The following is a 12,180-nucleotide window of genomic DNA, read 5'->3' as shown; positions in this document are numbered from 1 at the left end:
GTGGAATAACCAGAATGAATCAACACAGAAATTGCAGAGGTAAAAAAAAAAAAAAAGAAATTCTCCAAATGTAACAAACTATGTAATATTCTTTTTAAATTTTTCATTCAAATTCAATTAGCCACGATATAGTACATACTTAGTTTCAGATATAGAGCTTAACGATTTATCAGTTACATGTAAAAATGACAAAAATTAAACAACTGGAAAACAGATTAGTAGTTGCCAAGCATTAAGGAGGAGGTGAGGGTGGAAAGAAAGAAGGTACAGCTGTAAAGGCAACTTGAGAAATCCTTGTGGTGAGACAGATGTTCTGTATTTTGACTGTATCATTATCAGCATCCTGATTCTGTCATTTGCAAGATGTTACCACCGAGGGAAATAAGGTCAAGTGTGTATGGGATCTCTTCATTATTTCTTACAAATGTATGTGATTTATAATTATTTTTAAGTAAAAGATTTAAATTAATTAGGAAAAAAACACCTAGAAATGCCAGGCAAAATAGAACATAACTCTTTTTTAAAAATCATAAGGCTGAATGAAGAGATATTCCATGCCCATGGATAGAAAGACTCAATATTGTCAAGATGTCAGTTCCTCCAAACCTGGTCTATAGATTCAATGTAATCCCAATCAAAATCTCAGAAAGTTAGTTTGTAAGATATTGACAAATGGATTCTAAAATTTATGTGGAAAGCAGACCCCGGGCAGTCAAAACAGTATTGAAGGAGAAGGACAAAGTTGGAGGACTGACACTATCTGATGTCTAGACTTACTGTAAAGCTACAGTAATCAAGACAATATGGTACTGGTGAAAAAACAGACAAATAGGTCAATGGAACAGAATAGAGAGCCCAGAAATAGACTCCCATATAGTCAAGTGATGTTGGCAAAGAAGCAAAGGCAACACAATGGAGCAAATATAGTCTCTTCAACATACGGTGCTAGAACAACTGGACATTTATGTGCGGAAAAAAAAAAAAGAATTTAGACACAGATTTGCATCACTCATAAGAGTTAACCCTAAATGGATCATAGACCTAAATGTAAAACACCAAACTATAAAAGGCTAGAAAATAACATAGGCTAAAACACAGATGACCTCAAGTGTGGCAATGACAATGACTTTTTCGATACACAACCAAAGACACTTCATTAAAATTAAACCCTTCTGCTCTGCGAAAGGCAATGTCAAGAGAATGAGAAGACAAACCTCAGACTGGGAGAAAATATTTGCAAAAGACATATCTGACAAAGGAATAAACAAAGACCTGTTAAAGTTTAATGATGAGAAAATGGACAGCTTAATTAAAAAATGGGCCAGAGCCCTTTATAGGCACTGCACCAAGGAAGATATAGAGATGACGAACAAACATATGGAAAGACAGTGCACGTCGTAAGTCATCATCCAAGAAATGGAAAGCAAACAACGACTTACGACTACGTTTCTATTAGAGGGCCGAAATCTGGAACACTGACCACAGCCCAGGCTGGTGAGGATACGGAGCAGCAGGGAGCTCTCATTCGTGGCTGGTGGGAGAGCAAACTGGTGCAGCCACCTTGGAAGGTCGTCTAGCGGTATGTTTAACACTCTTACCACACGAGCCAGCAGCTGCGCCCCTTGGCGTGTACCCAAAGGGGCTGAGAACTTACAGCCACACAAAAACCTGCACATGGATGTCCATAGCAGTTTTATTCGTAGTTGCCGAAACTGGGCAGCAACTAAGACGCCCTTAGTAGGTAAACGGATAAATAAAACCGCGTCCATCCAGACAACGGAATATGATTTATCGCTAAAAAGAAATGAGCTATTAAGCAATGGAAAGACATGGAGGAACCTTAAACACAGACCCCTAAGTGAAAGAAGCCAGTTTGAAAGGGCTGTATACTGTGATTCCAACCATACGACATTTCGGAAAAGATAAAACTCCGGAGACTGTGGTTTCCAGGTGTCGGGGTGGGGAAGGGATGAATAGGCAAAGCACAGAGGATTTTTATGGCAGTGAAAATACTCCGTCTGATACCGTAATGCTGGACACAGGTTGTTCTACATTTGTTCAAGCCTACTGGATGTTCAACACCCAGAATTAACCGTCATCTGTGGATTTTGGGTGATCATGATGTGTTGTTATAGATTCACCGATTGCCCCAAAGGTACCACTCTAGTTGGGGATGTTGATAATGGGGGAAGCTGTGCATATGCAGGGCAGGAAGCATGCGGGAGCTCTCTGAACCTTCCTCTGTGAACCTAAACTGGTTTAAAAAATAAAGTCTCACCAACAACACCGGAAGGTTCCTTCATCTTCACATCCTTGCCAATACCTGTTATTTCTTGTGTTTTGATTTTAGCCATTCTGACAGGTGAAGTGATATCTCACTGTGATTTTCATTTGCATTTCCCTGATGATGAGTCATGTTGAGCATCTTTTCAATGTGTCAGCCATCTCTATGTCTTTTCTGGAAAAAATGTCTATTCAGGTCCTGTACCCATATTTAATTGGATTATTTCTTTTTTTTAATTGTTGAGTTGTATAACTTCTTCACATATTTTGGAATAAACCTCTTACTGGTTATATCATTTGTAAATATCTTCTATTATTAAGTAGATCCCCTTTTTGTTTTGTTGATGGCTTCCTTTGCTCTGCAAAAGCTTTTTTTGTTGTTGTTACAGTCCCAGTAGTCTAATTTTGCTTTTGTTTCCCTTGCCAGAGGAGACATATCTAGAAAAATGTCTCTGTGGCTGATGTGGGAATGTAAGTTGGTGCAGCCACAGTGGAAAACAGTATGGCAGTTCCTCAAAAAATTAAAAATAGAATTACCATGTGATCGAGTAATTCCATACTGTATATTTACCCAAAGAAAATGAAAACACAGGTTTGAAAAGAAATATGCACCCTTTGTTGTAGCATTATTTACAATAGCCAACATATGGAAGCAACTCAAATGTCCATCTGTAGATGAGTGGATATAGAAGACGTGGTGTGTATACACAATGGATTATTACTCAGCCATAAAAAAGAATGAAATCTTGCCATTTACAACAACATGGATGGAGCAAGAGGTTGTATATATAATATGTAATTATAATATATAAGAATGGTTATTATTATATAATCATAGTAAAATAAAATGAAGTAAGGCAATCAGACAATGACATAAACCGTAAGATTTCATTCATATATGGAATGTAAGAAACAAAACAAAGAAGAAAAGAGACAAAAAAATCCCAGACTCTTAAATACAGAGAACACACTGGTGAGGAGGGTGAGGGGACGGCTGAAATAGATCAAGGGGATCAAAAGCACATTCCCTGTGATGAGCACTGAGTAATGTGCAGAATTCTTGCATCCCTATATCCTACACCTGAAACGAATCTCACATTGTATGTTACTTGGATAAAAACCCCCCACAACATTAACAAGTCTTAATAGAGAAATATAGGTGAACCTAAAAGAAAGTAAAGGAAATCCACAGAACCAAAAATTAAACAAAGAAGTAACTAAATACTAGACCCAGAAGTTCATACCTGATTCTGTGGTTATCTGGGGAATGGAGGGGGAATCTGCTGGTGCCCAGAACTCAGACTGTTGAGTTTCAATTCCTTCATAATCACAAGAGATCAAGTCTTGAGGTGTAAGAGGCACAGCATAGGGACTCCAACCATAATATAAAGGTAGGACCTTTGTAAGTCCATATGTTTCCTAAACAGATGGACTGGGACCAACAAAAAAAGCCATATACCAGCATAGAAAATTTTAAATTCTTGGTCTCAACAGTGAATTAAAAAAAGTTTCCACTTGGGAACAATGGACCTGTTCCCTAAGAGTTTGAGTTACATGTGTATCGATTTACATTTATTGTACATATTGAGTTGAATGTATATATCCCATATGATTGTGGAAGTTTTGAGGTGAGAAATTAATATGAAAAATGGTCTTGGAACCCTTGAAAGCTCTGAGGCTACTGGCAGTAACAAAAGATATGCAGGGACAAACCACTAAGGCGGGCTTTATGGGATTCCTCGTCCTATCAGTAGATCCCTTATTTAAGATTAGTTTGCTATCCTAAAATACATAATACAAAAGGAAATATTTGCCATGAGTAAGCACCATCAGACACAGCATTGATGACATAAGAGAAAAATGACAGTTATCTACATAGATGCATTTTTTTCATAACTGGAAAGAAAAATTTAGCAAACTAGAAATAGAGGTGTACTCTTTAATTTATAGTAGATAGCAACCATCATAGTAAAATACTACCGCATTTTCTCTGATATTAGGTATGAAATAAGAATGCCCACTGTCATAGTTTATATTTGTTAATGTTTCTGAGGCTCTAATCAGTATAATCAAGCAAGAGAAAGAATTACAAAGTATAAGAATTAGAAAGGAAGAGAGAAAGTTCTCACAATTCAGAGAGTGATTGTCTAAGAGAATAAGAATATCTACACATAAAAAATGGGACTAATAAGAGTCCTGGTACTGTAAACAAGATTAATGCACAGATAAAAACTGTATTCTTATATGGTAGCAAGAACTGAGAAAGCAAAAATATCAAAAAGATGCCATTTGCACTACTAACAAAATATGAGGTACCTTGTAAAATATCCGGTAGATGTACAAGACCTTTATGAATGATTTAAAATCTCACCTAAACAAATGGCAAAATATAATATGTTCATAAATAGGAAGTCACATCATAAAAATATCATTTCCTCCCCAAATTAATCTTTAAGTGTAACTCCAATTCTAGGAATCATATGGAAATACAAAGGTAATGAAAACAGGTTTTCAAACAACAAAATGGGTAACTTGCCCAGACACCAAAATTTAAGAAATTTAACTATCATAGTAGCATAGGTACCAATAAGAGACCAGTGTAGCAAAATGGAGATCCAAGAAAAAAAAAACATGCATATATAAGCATTTGAAATACATTAGAGGAGGCACTAAAAATCTTTAGATTAAGGGTGGATATTCAGTACATGGGGCTTAAGCATATGAATATTGATATCCAAAGGGGAAATATTAGAAAATGTCAGTACACATAAAGCATACATTCTAGGTGTATTAAAGTCTACTTACAAAAAGCAAAGCTTGAAAACCTTTAGAAGAAAATACCAAAGAATGTCTTTATGATCTCCAGGTAGTGAATTATTCCTTGACTAAGATATAAAGAGTTTAAGTTACAAAGGAAAATATTGATAAATTCAGTTCCACTGCACAAATAATGTTATATCATAAAAATATACCATAAACCAAAAGAAAAGCCTAGAGTGGGAGACTCTTGACAGTGAATATAGAAATTAAAGGATTAGTATCTGAACTATTTAAATAACTTCTCCATACTACCAGTAAAACAAAAGCAAAAACAAACTTGTAGAAAAATGAAGAAAGAACATGAACAGGAAACTCACAGAAGGGAAAACTGCATAGTCAGAAACAAATGGCAATATTAACCTCATTCACAAAAAGACACAAAAGAACACAACGTGAGATATTTTATATTCTTCAGATTAGGCAAAACGTAAAACATTTTAAAATGCCCAATATTGGCCTAGATGTATGAAAATGAAAACCTTCCTGCAGTATGAATGGGGGTGAAAATTGGTATTCTCACCTTAGAGAGCAATATGTCAGTATCTAGTCATGGCGCAGCTGTAAGTGCCCACAAGAGAATAGACCCACCCTGGTATACATCCCGGGGAAATGCATGCAGATATGCCTAAGGATATTGCATAAGATTGCTTTTTGCAGAATCTTCATCAACTTTAGGAAAATTGGGGTTTTAGGAAACCATGGGGTTCCCATGGAACCATAAAAATGAATGAAATTGAGTTGCATCTGTCAACATGGATGTTCTCAGAAACATAGTGTTGATACAAATTTTAAAAATCAAACTGTGGAAGGTCATGCACACTCTGATACCATTTATTTATTTGCCTCTGCAGAGGGAGGCAAGAGAATTGGATTGAGGGGGTTTGGCAGGGGACTTCCACCATATCTGTAATGAAACATTTCTTTTTTTTTTTTTTTTTTTTTTTTACGTTAGTCACCATACAGTCCATCATTAGTTTTTGATGTAGTGTTCCATGATTCGTTGTTGCATATATAACACCCAGTGCTCCATGCAATCCATGCCCTCCTTAGTACCCAACACCAGGATAATCCCTCCTCCTTTCCCTTCCCCTCTAAAACCCTCAGTTTGTTTTCCGGAGTCTAGGAGTCCATAGTCTCTCATGGTTCGTCTCCCGCCCTGATTCCCCCCTCTTCATTTTTCCCTTCTTTCTCCTAATGTCCTCCATGCTATTTCTTATGTTCCACAAATAAATGAAACCATATGATAATTTACTTTCTCTGCTTGACTTATTTCACTCAGCATAATCTCCTCCAGTCCTGTCCACATTGATGCAAAAGTTGGGTATTCATCCTTTCTGATGGCTGCATAATATACCATTGTGTATATGAACCACATATCCCTTTATCCCTTTGACTGTTGAAGGGTATTGTGGCTCCTTCCACAGTTTGGCTATTGTGGACATTGCTGCTGTGAACATTGGGGTGCATGTGGCCCTTCTTTGTCACTACATATGTATCTTTGGGGTAAATGCCCAGTAGTGCAATTGCTAGGTCATAGGGTAGCTCTACTTTTAACTTTTTGAGGAACCTCCGTACTGTTTCCAGAGTGGCTGCACCAACTTGCATTCCCACCAACAGCCTAAGAGGGTTCCCCTTTCTCCACAACCTTTCTAATATTTGTTGTTTCTTGCCTTGTCTATTTTGGCCATTCTAACTGGTGTAAGGTGGTATCTCAGTGTGGTTTTGATTTGAATCTCCCTGATGGCTAATGATGACGAACATTTTCTCACGTGTCTGTTAGCCATTTGTGTTCTTCTTTGGAGAAGTGTCTGTTCATACCTTCTGCCCATTTTTAACTTCTTTGTTTTTTGGCTGTTGAGTTTGAGGAGTTCTTTATGGATCTTGGATATCAGCCCTTTAACTGTAGTGTCATCTGCAAATATCTTCTCCCATTCCATGAGTTGCCTCTTTGTTTTGTTGACTATTTCCTTTATTGTGCAGAAGCCTTTTATCTCGATGAAGTCCCAAAAGTTCATTTTCACTTTTGTTTCCTTTGCCTTTGGAGACACGTCTTTAATGACACCTTCCTTCCTTCCTTCCTTCCTTTCTTTCTTGCTTGCTTGCTTGCTTTCTTGCTTTCTCTCTTTCTCTCTTTCTTTCAGATTTTATTTGTTTGTTTGACACGGAGACAGACATCGAGGAAGAGAACACAAGCGGAGGGAGTGGGAGAGGGAGAAGCAGGCTTCTCACCGAACAGGGAGCCCGATGTAGGGCTGGATTCCAGTACCCAGGATCATGACCTGAGCCACAGGCAGTTCCTTAACGACTGAGCCACCCAGGTGCCCCAGGACTGATGCATTCCTTAAAAATAATTCCAAAGAAAACTTTAAGAAATGATGAGGCTTACTAGTAGGTATATGAGTTTGTGTCATTCTTACTATTTTTTTGTGGACTTAAAACATTTCATAATCAAATACTTGTAAGAACACAAAAACAATTCAGTTATACATATTGCGACTCTATTTCAAGTGTTCATTCCTGAAGCAGGACTTGCTTAATTCTTTTCAGTTTTTTAGGACTTTAGTGTTTTTTTAGTCTATTTATGAACAAATCTTAACTTGTCTTCTGAAATTTGCTCTTAGGCCTGAGAGTCTCCAAATTTGTTTACTCCCTGAGCTCATCTAATTTGAAAAATATATCAGGGTAGGAAAGATCCTAATCAAGTATTTTAAAAAATTAAATGCGAGAATAGTATGTCCTGTGGTATGTATAGTCAGATAAAGGTATGGTGATATATATCGTATGTCCTGTCTCCGGCTTGGTTCCTGGCATGGGGCCAGGCCTATGGCACTGCCCCCCCCCACTCCCTCCACATCTGTCATGAGAAACAGGGACAGTAACATCACGCCTCTGCCTAAAAACTGAATTACAGCAATTCAGAAGAAAGGCAACAGATGCATTAATGGTTCAACACATCTCTGTTCCCCACCTTTTGGGCAGCCTCAAACTTTCATCATTCCCGACCCCTCCCATATTAAAAATGTTTACTGTCACTTTGAAAGTACCCTGAGGTTCCTAAGAAGGAAACCTACTTATCAGGTCTCTTTATCCTAGGAGAGCCTTGGAGACTTATTAAATCTTCATAAATAGGGAGCTCTGTGGTCCATTTTTCTTGGAGAAGGAAGACAGAGGTGGATACGTATAAAATCAAATAAAGCGCCATCTCAAAGCTTTTGAAAGCATTTCGGTGCCATCTCTTTTTATCAGTGTGTTTATTTAAATTCCCGATTTAGGGAAGGGGATGAATGCAGCTATTTTGCTCATTTATTTCTTTGTGGATAATGTTATTTCAGGATTTTATTGTATTTAAATTCACAGCCAGTGTTTTTGCATTGCTGACCATAACCCAGCCAGAATGTCTCTTGCAGAAGTTTGTAACTCGATACACTAGTCAACTGCCAACCATGGGAAACAGGTTTAAGTTAACTACTAGTTAAAAAATTAATATATTTTTATTCTTCAAAACACATGCTTCTCTGTCTTTAAGACACTAGTATTTGAGTCACTATATCATCAAATGAGTGTAATAAATTATACTGCTATAAACTCCAGGGAAATTTTATTAATGTTTTTAATGTATCCTCATGTGAAATCAACATATGTTTTTTATATATTCATAAATTTATGGCTTCAAAAATCTCCAGTTTCAGGGTGTTACGAATGTTGTAATGGGTAGAAAATACATAATCGTGAAATGTTGTTCTTGAATTTTCATTTACTCCTGATAACCATGAGCTCTTGCATATAATAATTAGAATGAAATTAAAAACTTGGAAGTAATCTTTCCGCAGCTTGGTTGCTTGGGGCCAAAGGAATTATTTCCAGAATAAGCTGGCAGGGTCCTGCTTGGGGAATTAGGACTCCAGTGTCCTTACCTTTAAAATAACTTGAATTTCATTTCATGCCTGTTTCATAAAGTGGTCATTCATTTTCATACTGAAGTGTCACCAGGACATACCACATCCATAGAGACCAGTCAGGGAGTTTACTGTGTGTTCGGTTGATGTGAAGGAGAACATTAAACATGTTGGCCAGATAGTTGGGTTAACAAAAAAAATCTTACTACTGACTGGTTCGGGGAATTGAGAGGTGGTCTTCCCTCATATTTATAGGCGCATTCTGGTACTTAGTAGGTTCACCATAAGAAGTTGTTGGAGAAGGAATGAATCCAGAATGGTACTCTGTATTTTGAGAGTTCGTGAAGTAAAATGCTCTCTTTCCATGTCGCTTTGCTGCCCTTGTAGTGGGATTGGTCCTGGAGACAGCCTCGTGTCTTAGGTTTACGTTTTCCGTCTCATCGGTTAAGACGCAGGTTCGTGCCTCCTGGGTCCTAGGCTTACAATCAGGGCACAGCAGATGGCAGTGGGGTGTAGACCATGACTGTCTGGTCTATACAGCAGACCTGAGACACAACCAGAAGCTGTTTTCAAGGATACGTTTTTTCCTTTTAGATTTAAATTTCTTTTTACAAAAGTAGTTTTTCTTTTCTTTCTTTTTTTAAAAAAAGATTTTATTTATTTATTTGAGAGAGAAACAGATAGTGACAAGATAGCAAGAGAGAACACAAGCAGGGAGGAGAGGGAGAATCAGGCTCCCACTGAGCAGGGACCCCAATGTGGGACTCGATCCCAGGACGCCAGGATCATGACCTGAGCTGAAGGCAGACGCTTCACCGACCAAGCCACCCAGGCATCCCTACAACAGTAGTTTTGCTTCTCGTTTAAAAAACCGCTGAAGTTAAACAATTGGTAGTAACAATGCCTCTGAAATAATTTTTTCTGAAGTTCCAGAATGTTTTTAAAGAAAATATCATTCTTTGTAGGTTTTGACTATTTTGTTTTTCTGTATATCAGTATTTCAATTCAAATACTATCTTGTTTCTTTGCAATTTGCCTGGTCTCTGGACAGTAGAATTAAAAGCCTTTTAGGGTTCTAAGTCAGTGTGGTACAAAAGGTTTTGGTTATCACTTCCCTAATCTATTAGCTGCTTTCCTCAGTTGGGATCTTTCCAAAATAAACAGAGTACTTTAAATCCCCGTCCACTTTTTTCTGTAATTTATTTTCTTCTTCCCCCCACCCCCTGCACATAAAAGCACAATGAAATAAGTCATGTAAGTGCATGACCTTGTCCACTGGCTTAGCTCTTGTCTCCCAGGAGAATGGCGTCACTTCCCCTTGACCAAGAGAGAGACTTCTCCACCCTATAATCCCGTTTTCCCGCCAGCCTCCCAGTTTGGTGCTTCTTGAGTGTTTCAAGTTTGATGTAGTCTCATCGAAAGTTTAATAAATTTGAGGGTCGTGTATGACAAGACACAAAACAGAGGAAATAGACAGCGTTACAAGATGCTGAGACTGGGTCGACCTATTACTAACATAGCATCTGGGAAGAAGTCCTCATCCCGAACTCGTTAAGAATTGTACTGAGCAAGGGCAACTGATTGTATACTTGGTCTGCCTTTGAGTTCAGAACTTCAACTGTCATTTAGATAATGCTTTCTGAGGCTGCCGTAATGCTGTGTTGTTGTTGTTTTCACTCCCAAAGTTCTTCTTCCCGTATGCCTGTCTCCATAATCCCATTAGGGGTACGTGCTACACGTGGGACAGACAGAAAGGAATGGTATGAGATGAAAGTGGATAGTCTGAGAAGGATGCAAAGAAAGAAAAGGTGGAAAGCGGGATCAGAAAGTGTCAAACATGATAAAATACAAAATAATCATGCCAGTAAAAGAAAATTACTCAACGTGGAGGATGGATTCGTCAAAACTTGTAAAATTGTACACCCCCAAAAAGGTGAATTTTACCATATGTAAATTTAAGAAGCATGGGGGGGAAAGAGGCAGCATAAATGACCACACATTGTCATGTTTGTACAGCAATGTGGATATACTTAACTCTGGATTGTGTATCTAAAAATGGTTAAGTTGGTAAATTTATGATATTTGTGTTTCACCACAATTAAGAACATTTAAATTCAGGTCTACAAAAAATGTGATGTCTGTATAATGGGCTATTATATAGTTACTGAAAAATTTTCTAAAAAGAATTAGTAATGAAATGAGGGACTACTTGTTATATTAGATTAAATCTAATCCGAGGCTGAATTAGTACTAGGATTTCACATCTGTAAGTCATGCAGAAACACAGGATGATTAAATGCCAAAGTATGGAGAGTGAAGGTCTTGGTGATGGGATTTAGAAAGATTGATTATTCTCCTTTACACTTCTTGGTGTATTATTATTTTTCACGTACTCTTTTTGTAATCAATAAAAATGAAATCGTCAGCAGGCATGTGCGATGATGATATATTACTGAAATGGATTATCAATTATTTCATAGAGGCTCCTATTTAAACTGTAGCAGCCAAAAATCAGATCCATCCAGATCCACTTTTTTTTTTTTTTTTAAGGTGGGGGGGCAGAGGGAGAGGAAAAGAGAAAATCTCAGTGACTGAGCCCAGTGCAGGGCTCCATCTCAGGACCCTGAGATCATGACCTGAGCTCCCAAATCAGGAGTCAGATGCTTAAACGACTGAGCCACCCAGGTGCACCCCACTCAGATCCACTTCTTAAAAATTTATTTTCTTGCAGCACCAGGGTGGCTCAGTCCATTGAGCTCCTGCCCTTGGCTCAGGTCATGATTCTTGAGTCCGGGGATCGAGTCCTGCATCGGGCTGCCTGCTCAGTGGGGGGTCTGCTTCTCCCTCTTCCTCTGCCCCTTCCCCCCTGCTTATGATCTCTCACTCTCTCTCAGATAAATAAAATCTTTAAAAACATTTCTATTCTTCTAAGACTAAATATTTGAAAACATTGAGATAGTATCAACCGACTTCTAAAGCCAGATGTTGAGTTAAGCCTGCGTTTAGCTTTCTTTGCTGCAAATCTGCCATTGAACTGACCAGGTAAACCAGAGGTTTAAAAAAAAAAAAAAAGAGTGTGTAACTGAGAAGTTGGGAAGTACCATTAGCGGGCCAGCTAGCTGGAAGGAGTTAATACAAACTACGGAGCAGCAAGCCCTGGCTGAGGAAAGCACCTGCGGGT

The 12,180-nt window shown here is 38.1% G+C and overlaps 1 protein-coding gene across 1 annotated transcript in view; it reads left to right on the top strand.

Moving 5' to 3' along the window:
• Positions 1 to 12,180, top strand: part of ADAMTSL3 (ADAMTS like 3) — a 336,362-nt gene that overhangs the window by 120,349 nt on the left and 203,833 nt on the right. The gene's annotated exons all lie outside the window — the stretch shown is intronic.

The sequence above is a fragment of the Martes martes genome, assembly GCF_963455335.1.
Source record: "Martes martes genome assembly, chromosome: 7".
NCBI classification, from domain to species: Eukaryota; Metazoa; Chordata; class Mammalia; order Carnivora; family Mustelidae; genus Martes; species Martes martes.
Note: the sequence above shows the minus strand (reverse complement) of the source record. Positions and strands in the feature narration are given on the sequence as shown.